At 45.9% G+C, this 9936-nt stretch overlaps 1 long non-coding RNA gene across 1 annotated transcript; it reads left to right on the top strand.

Moving 5' to 3' along the window:
* The first annotated feature begins 209 nt into the window (after positions 1 to 209).
* LOC140641749 (uncharacterized) lies at positions 210 to 5762 on the top strand. Its single transcript, XR_012038347.1, has 3 exons — positions 210 to 2026; positions 2362 to 2497; positions 4241 to 5762. It is a non-coding gene; the product is annotated as an uncharacterized lncRNA (long non-coding RNA).
* The last annotated feature ends 4174 nt before the right edge of the window (positions 5763 to 9936 follow it).

The following is a 9936-nucleotide window of genomic DNA, read 5'->3' as shown; positions in this document are numbered from 1 at the left end:
CTTCTTCAACCTCTTGGTGACTGGGTTATAGTGACCAGACAGATGCTTTTTGGTCATGCTAAGGCCAGGCTAGCCCAAGCACCTATTGTGCACAGGATGTGTCTGTGTATGATGTGGAGGGTATGTGGGGGAGTGAGGATAAATGGGCCTTGTACCCATTTATAGAACATTAGATGACATACACAAGTAAATAATATATTTTTAAGGATACATTAATATGTTAAAAAAATCAGAATAATAGTTTGAAAGAGTAGATTGAGAGAGAGAGAGAGATACAAGGAAAGGATACAGAGGGCCTTCAACAGGGATGATAAAACATTTTATTTCCTAATCTAAGTGGCAGATACATGGCTGGTTGTTTTATTATTCCTTAAACATTAAAGATGCAATGTATGCACACATACCTACACACACACACACACACACACACCTACTGGCATATATGACAAAAAAATATAATAAGTGCCAGGGCCTATGCTTAGTGAGCTCACAGACTCAAATGGAAGCCAGACATCATCACAACTAATATATTACACAATGAGATCATAAGAAATATAAAGAAGGACTTCATTCTGGCTACTTCTATGACCTTGGGTAAGTAATTTTATTTCTTGAAGCCTGAGGCTCTTCTGATACATCTAGATAGATAGATAGATAGATAGATAGATAGATAGATAGATAGATAGATGATACACACACATGTGTATATAATAGGTTTATTGTGAGACTCAGTTGATATGTACTGCATGATAAAATGTCTGACAAACTGTAAAACGTGTGAGATAATATTATCACTCTGGGCATCTTTGCAACTGCTTCTTTCTTCTGTGAAACTGTTATCCCACACAGTTTTATGCTCAAGTGGCAGTCTGAGCGAAGCAGGTTGTAAGTGACTGTAAATTATTCTCAATCTAACATATTTTGTGTCTAGCACAATGAGGGACAGAAATAAAGGCGGCACGGGCTACTACTGAATAGCTCGTAATTGCCGGAACAGGGACTTGGAGCTTCAGAGACCCCTGAGAGGACTGGTCCAGGGGGACTAGGATTTTGAACTTGTGGGCCAATGGGGGGTTAGTGCTGAGAGGAGAGCCCTGTGCCTCCCCTTCCCTAGGGGCTCTTTCAGTCCAGCCAGTGGACCCCCACTGCCATCGCCGCACCAGGCCCTGGAGGGTGCTGCTCCCCAGTGCTCAGGCCGAAACATGAACACAGATCCCTCCTCCCAGCTCTTAGCAGCCTAAGGAAGTGCAGGAACACTCTGGCTTCTCATGCTGCCAGGGTAAGCTCTCATTCAGGATTACCAGGCCCCATTATTGCCCCTCTGCCCTAGGAGACACCTAGCACCGACCAGCAGCAGTACAGCTCTGCAGGTTCCCTGCTCAAGGTCCTGACCTTTGCCATCTCCATGTGAGGAGTCCCACCCCAAGGCTTGGAGGTTTGTTCTCAGGAATAAAGTGAGAGTTCATTAGTAAGACTTAGGAGTCTAGGTTCAAGGACACTCCAGGCAAATTGACTCCGAATGTTGTCTCTCTTGGGATAGAGTATGTCCCAGAGATTAGGGGAGACCCAAGTCTCAGGTTGGAGTTAGAGTCCCACCCGATCAGGTGACATACACAAACAGGGTAATTTGAGGAGAGTTTAAAGTAGGGCTGTTTTCAAAGGGATGGCAGGGGATGGAGAAACCACAAGGGAGAACGCAGAAGCCTGCAGAGCTCCCCGAGGACCAGTAACAGTGGGTGCTGTTACCAACCCAGACCCAAATGGGCACAGAGAGGAGAAGCATCTGGACTCTGGGCAGGGAGGCCTGCGAAGGATGCCGCTTGATGGGAGATGCGCTTTTCACTGGAGGAATGCAGCAGGACCTTGGAGAGCCTGAAGACAGGGAACCTGGCAAATAAGTACCTCAACCTCGCACTCCTCCCTCCCTTCCAACTCTAGCCAGTCGGCCTAACCCACCTGGGAGCCAAAGCACAAGGAAACTCACTGCTGTATTCCAGAAAGAGCAGGTTGCAGGGCACAGAGCCAGGTGGGTCTGGAGGAGCAAGTGACTCACACCGCCTGGCTGTGAAAGGGGGGGGGGGGGCAGGTCGACAGGGGCCAGTCTGGGCAGCACAGCCCAACTGTCAGGAGAGGGAAACCCAGGAGGTATCAGAAATGACAAAACCACTGTCAAGCAGTCAATTCAGGGAGACCAGCTCCAGCCCATGGGAATTCAGAGATCGAGAAGGCCCCCGGGAGGCCAGGGCATGTCCTTGATGGCTGAATCCAAGTGTCCTGTGTTTAAACGATGATAGAGGCACATCTTTGCAGAGATATTTTTGGCATGCAAGAATCGAATTCATTTAGCAATTTCCCTTGCAGCAGCAGGTTGAAATTTCCCATCAACTGTTTTCAAGGACATTTAGAAGCAAAGCTGTAGCAGACGCTCCATTATTTACTTTATGAAGCAAGTGACTTAGTGGCAAGACTCCGGTGCAACAGCGCAGAAGATCTGGGGGTGAGACTTCACTTTGCCTTAAACTCACTACTGTCCTTTATTTTTTTTAAGATTTATTTATTCATGAGAGACACAGAGAGAGGCAGAGACATAGGCAGAGGGAGAAGCAGGCTCTTCACAGGGAGCCCAGTATGGGACTTGATCCCTGAACTGCGATCATGCCCTGAGTCAAAGGCAGACGCTCAACCGCTGAGCCACCCAGGTGTCCCACTACTGTCCTTTGAATCACTCTCTTCCCCTCTCTGTGGCTCAGTTGCCTTTTCTGCAGTGTGACAGGGTTGGCTGTGATCTGTAAGATCCCTTCTGATTCTAGCAAGCTGATTTTCCTAGAAACTATATGATCAGAACAAGTCTTGACACACTGGTCTGGGCAGTGATTTTTTGGGATTGGAAACTAGAAGCTCAGGTAACAAAATGCAAAAATAAACAGGTGGAACTACATTAAACTAAAAAGCTTCTGCTCAGCAAAGGAAATAGTCAACACAACGAAGGGGCAACCTACAGAATAGGAGGAGGTATTTGCAAACCATGTATCTGATAAGGGGTTAACATCTAAAATATATAAAGAACTCATACAGCTCAACAGCAACAAACAAACAAAAGAGAACCCTGCTTTTAAAAATGGGTAAAGGACCAGAATAGACATTTTCCCAAAGAAGATATCCACATGGCCAAGAGGCACATGAAAAGATGCTTGATATCACTCATCATTGGAGAAATGCATATCAAAACTACAATATCACCTCACACCTATTAGGATGGCTATTATCAAAATGACAGGGATGCCTGGGTGGCTCAGTGGTTGAGCGTCTACCTCTGGCTCAGCTTGTGATCTCGGAGTCTTGGGATCGAGTCCCACACTGGGCTCCCTGCATGGAGCCTGCTTCTCCCTCTGCCTATGTCTCTGCCTCTCTCTGCATGTGTCTCTCATGAATAAATAAAATCTTTTTTAAAAATGACAAAAGATAACCGGTATTGGAGAGGATGTGGGGAAAAGAGAACTCTTGAACACTATTGGTGGGAATGTAAATTGGTACCATCATTATGTAAAATAGTATGAGGGTTCCTTGCAAAATTAAAACTAAAGCTACTATAGGATTCAGCAATCCATCTTCTGGATACATACCCAAAGGAAATGAAATCAGGACCTTGAAGATCTGTTTGTACTCTCATGTTCATTGCTGCATTATTCACAATAGCCAAGATATGGAAACTACACACACAAGATATGGAAATATTCCACACAGTGGAATATTATCCAGCCTTAAAAAAAGAAGATCCTGCCATTTATGACAACATGGGTGAACTCAGAGGACATTATTGTTAAGTGGAATAAGCCAGACACAGAAAGAAAAATCCTGCATGATCTCAGTCTTGTGTGGAATCTAAAAAAAAAGTTGAATTTATAGAAGCAGAGAGTAAAAGGCTGGTTACCAGAGGTGGGGAGGTGGAGGAAATGGGGAGATGTTGAATAAAGAGCACAAAGTTGCAATTATGCCATGTGAAGAAGTTCTAGAGGTCTAATGGACAGCACAGTGACTGTCGTCAATAATACTGTATACTGGAAATTTGCTAAGGGAGCAGATCTCAGGTGCTCTCACCACACACACACACACACACACACGGTAAGTACGGGGAGAGATGGATATGGTAATTAGCTTAACTAGTAATCTTTTCACCATGTATATGTATGTCAAAATGTTGTACACTTTAAATATACAGTCTTTTTTTTTTTTTTTTAAGCACCAGTCCTGACATCTCAGCACAGCCAACTTGGCAGTCACTCTGTGATTCCGTTTTCTAAGTCACAAAACTGTTTCTTTGAAATCTCCCTTTAAAATTGCTCCATTTCTCTGATGCAGCAAGAAGGCAAGAGACAATAATTGCTTTCCAGTGGACTCATGCCCACGAAAACAAACCCAAGGGTACTGCCGCTAAAAAGAATCCAGTCTGCCCCACTTCCTATTTATTTGGCTTTGGGGAGCCGGACAGCGCGCGGCCGAGGACGGCGGGGTCACCGCACTGAGTCACCACCTGAAGTGGGGCCTGGGGCTGCAGGGCCTCCGGGCCCCGGCTCGCCCCTCGGTCCTGTGCATCCGGGCGGAGGGAGCCGCCTCCTGACAATTCCTGCCACATCGTGCATTGCTTGTTTAAGTTAGACAAGAAAACAAAACCAGCCTGAGCGCGCGCTCCCAATTCGGTTCCTGGACTGCGTTCAACCCGGTTTCCTGTAAGACGGATCGGTTGCGTTGGCCTGCCCAGCTCCTTGCCCTGGCTTTCTCAACAGAAACAGCAGGCTCGCCTCCTGGCCTTAAAAATCTGGTGGATCCTGGTGGGGCTGCACCCACCCCCCCCAGGTGATGACACAACCTACGGCTGGCCAATCACAGAGCCCCAACCCGCAGGCTGGAGACTGAAGGAGGGTGGAGGTTGGCCCTTGCAGCAGCTGGGAGTTACATCAGGTTCACCCTGGAGAGGAGAGAGCAGCCTTCTCACTGCCTTGGCACAGCTGACAACAGAGCCATGTCAGGAGCATGACAACAGAGCCATGTCAGGAGCTGCTGGTGGCCGTGCTTCCCATGCCCTGTCCTTGCCAGGATGAAGCCATCCTGAGCAAGAGAAAATGAGGCCTGAGCTAGGAGAAAAGTGGAGATGAGTGATGCAGGGAAAGGCCTGGGAGGAGAGGGCAAAAAACTTGACAATATAATTCGGGTGCCTGGACACAGCGATCCCATTGCCAACCTGCCCCCCGCCTTTGTACAAGGACCAGTAACTCTCCTTTTCTAGGTAAGCTAGAATTAACTGGATTTCTGTTGCCCAACCAAGGAAGCCTGAATCATATAGCCATTGATCCCTGCAAATGGAACTGCAGGGACCCTAAAATGTGGAATTGCCTCAGACAAGGTGGTGCAGAGCCACAAGGATTCCTCTTTCCTGGAGGGAGAAGCTGGCATTCCAGGCTATGTGCTGTAGGCAGCCAGTTAGACCGTCACAAGAAGTCTAGGTCAACAGATGTCAGGATGTTGGAATGGGTTGTCTATGCACTACCAAAAAAGATGCTTCCATCAAAGTTGGGCTGTTTTGGGGCACCTGGGTGGCTCAGCGGTTTGGTGCCTACCTTTGGCCCAGAGCGTGATCCTGGAGTCCCAGGATCGAGTCCCACATCGGGCTCCCTGCATGGAGCCTGCCTCTCCTCCGTCTGCTTATGTCTCTGCCTCTCTCTCTGTCTCTCATGAATAAATAAATAAAATCTTAAAAAAAAAAAGTTGGGCTGTTTGAAAGTGGGAGGGATCAGCAGACAGATAAAAGAGAGGCTCTTTCTCCTTGAAGCAACATGCCATGGGTAAAGAGGGTTGGAGCACATTTTTTCTTGAAGAATTGCAGAAGTAGAAATCTGTGGTTGGGAAGGAGAGTACTGGGGTGAAGAGGAAGCATCTCATCTTGAAGCAGCACAGCCCAGGGCTTGTATAGACCTTCCTCATCTCTTGGACCATCAAGCCAGCTCAGGCCAGGAAGCTGAGTCCTCAGGCAATGGACACTCCTCTAGGCCTGTTGGTGAAGAGATGAAATCTCTCCACCACGGGGTCTAGTTTGTTCAGTTGAATTCCCCTGAGTCCTCCAAGAGGCAGGACCAGGAGGAGGGCAAAGAAGTGTGCTCCTCTGCCAGAGAAGTGAGTCTTTGCTGTACCTGTCCAAACGGATGAGATATAGGTAGTTGGCCGATGACAACTAGAATTGCTTCCCCATTCCATTTTTTAAAACGTGGAATTTTGCAAACAAAGATGCAGTGGTTTCAGGCATTCATTTAGTCACAGATGGCAAGAGGATGAGTATGTCCCATAGGCTTCTCAGTTTTAACCTAATCCAATGATTGCTTTTTCAATTATTCAACACATATTTATTGAGCACCTACTAACTGGCAGATCTCTTTTAGATTCCGGGGATACAATAATGAAGAAAACAAAACAACCAACCAACAATGACTTATGACTTGTAGAGTCATTCCCATACCAGGAAGAAGGGACACCACACAGGCAACTGGCCAAGGCCCAAATCCCAAGATTCATTCTCTGACAACAGAGCCATTTCAGTAGGCTCCTCCTATATCCAACCCAAATCTGCCCACTTCTCACTGTGTCCTCAGCTTAGCCATGGCCCGAGACATCATCACTTCTCGGCTAAATCACTGTGACAGTCTTTGAACCGGGCCATTTGCCTCCAGCTTTGGCTCCCAGTCCATTCAGCACACAGAAGTCACAGTGGTCTTTCCAAAACAAAAAAATCAGTTCATGTACTGTCAAACCTAACAGATCTGTTGCGAGCCAACATCTAGATAGTTGTCTCTATGTCAATAATAAAATGAACACTAGCAGCAGGAGGCAAGTATGTGTCTGTGAGACTCTCTTTGTGTATATGCAGAGTCAATGCTGGCTTTGTGTTCTCTGACAGTGGAAAATATCCTAATGATACATTCAATTGTATAATTTGCTGCCTCCAAAAAATAAATAAAGCCAGTTCATGTCCCTATCCTGCTTAAAACCCTCCAGGAGCTCCTCAGAACAACCAGACGTAAAATCCAAATGCCTTACCTGAGTCTGCAGGAGCCTAGGTGATCTGCAGCTGCCTACCCATCCTCCCTCGGCTGGCTCCAGTCTCCTCCCTCACTGCCTCTTGCTTCAGCTCCTGCCAGCTTCTTTCTGCCTCTGAGACATACCGAATGAGCCTGCATCTCAAAGCCTTTATGTTTGCTGTTCCTCCTTCTTGGGACACTCTTCCCCAGATCTTTGCAAGCCCATCCCCTGTCCGTTGTTCAAAGGTAACAGGTTACTCGGTGGGATGTTTTTTATTGTCCAGGAATTCCAGCGAAAGTCCAGAGATGGACAAAGGACAAAGAGGTTCTAAGCATCGTCTCATCTCAAGAGAGCTGCCCCCTATCGCACCAGTTTCCCCTGCTGGGGCTTACCGAAAGGTCAAGTTGGAACGTCCCTATCAGCTGTCTTCCATCCCTCCTTACTAATCTTCATGAGATGACTGGAGCAGAGAAAAAAAAGGTGGGCTAGAGCCAGAATCTTCTCTTCGTGGGGAGAGCAGTGTTTGTGATGAGAGGTGACCCTTCCCCTAAGCCAAATACTGGGGAGGCGCCAAGAAATCAGCCATAGACAGGGGGGTCCCTGAGAGACGTGCTGTTCCCCACCTGATTATCATCTTCTAATTTGCCCCTAGACTTAGGTGAGTGAGGTAGAGGAAGCCTGGCATTGTTTCCAGCTGGGAGTAGGGACAGAAGAGGAGCTACTTGTACTCCTACTGCTGACTGGCAAGAAGGGAAGAATTTGTAGCTAGGCGAAAGGGCCACTAAGAAAGGTAGTTGGGCTTGGGTCCTCCAGGGGACTCACCAGCATTCAAATGGCTGCCACAGAGAGGGTTTCAGTGGCCACTGTTAGCCAGGAAAGCAGCAATAGCCAACTTAGAAAGAACAGCAGCAGTGGCCAGGTGAGTAAAGACCCTCTTGCCCAGTTTCCTCTTCCTCTGCCCTTCCCGTATACACTGGGAGAGCAGGGCACCTGCAGGAGGAAGGGGAGGGATATCTCAGAACCTGATCACACTCTGTCCCCATCTTCATTCCCGGCAGTCAGGATCCGAGGTCAGGAGAGGCAGAGGAGATTTAAATCACTTGAGATTGAAGTCAAAAGGTAGACTGGACTTGTAATCACCCAGGAGGTCATGAAATCTTCCTGGGTCTGTCCTGGGCGCATTTGCCCTTAAGGTACATATCTCACCCTTTCTCAAACCTCACTGTTGGGAACTTGATCCTGGCAGGCTGTGCTGCCCACGCTGCTGGGCCAGCTGACTTCTGGCTACCTTTGGTAGGTGAGGGATTGGAAAGCAGGAGGAAGGAACAAATTCCGGCTTCTTCCCTGCAATTTCTGGCTATGGGGTCTTCTTCCTTTATGAGTCCAGGCCTAGCAGGGCCCAACTTTCACTATTGGCTCCTGGCCTCTGGGCTTTAGTAACACATTCTCCTCCATTATGCCTCTCTTGATAATAGCTGGATAGTCTTACTGCACCCTGTTCAGTTTCTAGGCTTTTCTATCACTTGGGTGACTAATTGTAGCAAATTTCCTCTGTTTCAAATACTTATAAAGTGCTTTTTGTCTTCTAGATGGACCTTTACTTATAGAGTTCCCCACAGGTGTATAAGGGCCTATCCTGTAAAGGACTGTGCTATAAATACAGCATAGTTGAGGACAATATTGGTAAGAAATCAAAGAATTTCATATTCATACCTTAAGACCTCTTAATATACCAGTTATAAATATCCCAACTCAAATGCTGTCTTTTCAGAAGGGGATCTCAGCGTCTCTTCCTCCAACCATATTCCATTACCTTATTTTGTCTTCTTTGAGCAATTTTCAGTACCTAAATCCATCTTATTTGATTTTTTATAATCTTTTAAATTTCACTTGTGGTCAGAATATTCAGGCTTCCTATTTACTTTTGCATCAGTTCTGCTCATAACATTTTCATAGCACATTATCCATTATATCTATGTCTTAAGATTCATACCAGTAACTTTTATATAGAATCTTTTCATTTTTAAAATGGCTTCTGTGTCAGTGGTTTGTAGACTTTTTCCATTAAAATCCTGTGATTCAGTGAACCACTTCAATCCATAGATAAAATTCTTTCAGCTCAGGAAATTTTCTCTCGTTATTCTGTTAATATTTCACTTCTGGGGCACCTGACTGACTCAGTTGGAAGAGTATGTGACTCTTGATCTAGGGGTCATGAGTTCGAGCCTCACAGTTGGGTATAGAGATTACTTAAAAAAAAAAAAAGAGAGAGAACTTTTATTCATTCTTCTTTGATTCTAAGACTCCTATTACATAAATACCGGAACATTATATCTATCTTCCTCACTCTTATTTTTTCACCTAATGAATTCATCTTTTTGTCTGTATTCTGAGGGGATCATATTAATTCTTATGAGTTTATCTGCTAACTCAGAGTCAGTTTTTAGTGGTATATATGCTGCAGTTTTATTTTATTTGGGGATGGATACAATTATTTTATTTTTAAGGAGTGTTTCTTGTTCTCCCAGCATTCTAGTTCATGTTTCTTCTGCCTTTTCACTGAAATACAAATCGAATTGTTTTATTTTTAAATATTTTATTTATGAGAGAGAGAGAGACAGGCAGAGGGAGAAGCAGGCTCCATTCAGGGAGCCCGACGTGGGACTCAATCCCTGGTCTCCAGGATCACACCCTGGGCCGAAGGTGGCGCTAAACCGCTGAGCCACCCAGCTGCCCAAATTTGAATTGTTTTAAAAGCTACCTCCTGCTTGCCTGTTTTTTTTTTTTTTTTTTTTTTTCTCCTTAAGATTTTATTTAATTTGAGAGAGAGCATGAGCTGGAGGAGAGGCAGATGGAAAGAGAGAGGAT

Source organism: Canis lupus, chromosome 10 (genome assembly GCF_048164855.1).
Source record: "Canis lupus baileyi chromosome 10, mCanLup2.hap1, whole genome shotgun sequence".
NCBI lineage: Eukaryota > Metazoa > Chordata > Mammalia > Carnivora > Canidae > Canis > Canis lupus.
The sequence above is the reverse complement of the archived record's forward strand: the minus strand, read 5'-3'. Positions and strand labels throughout refer to the sequence as shown.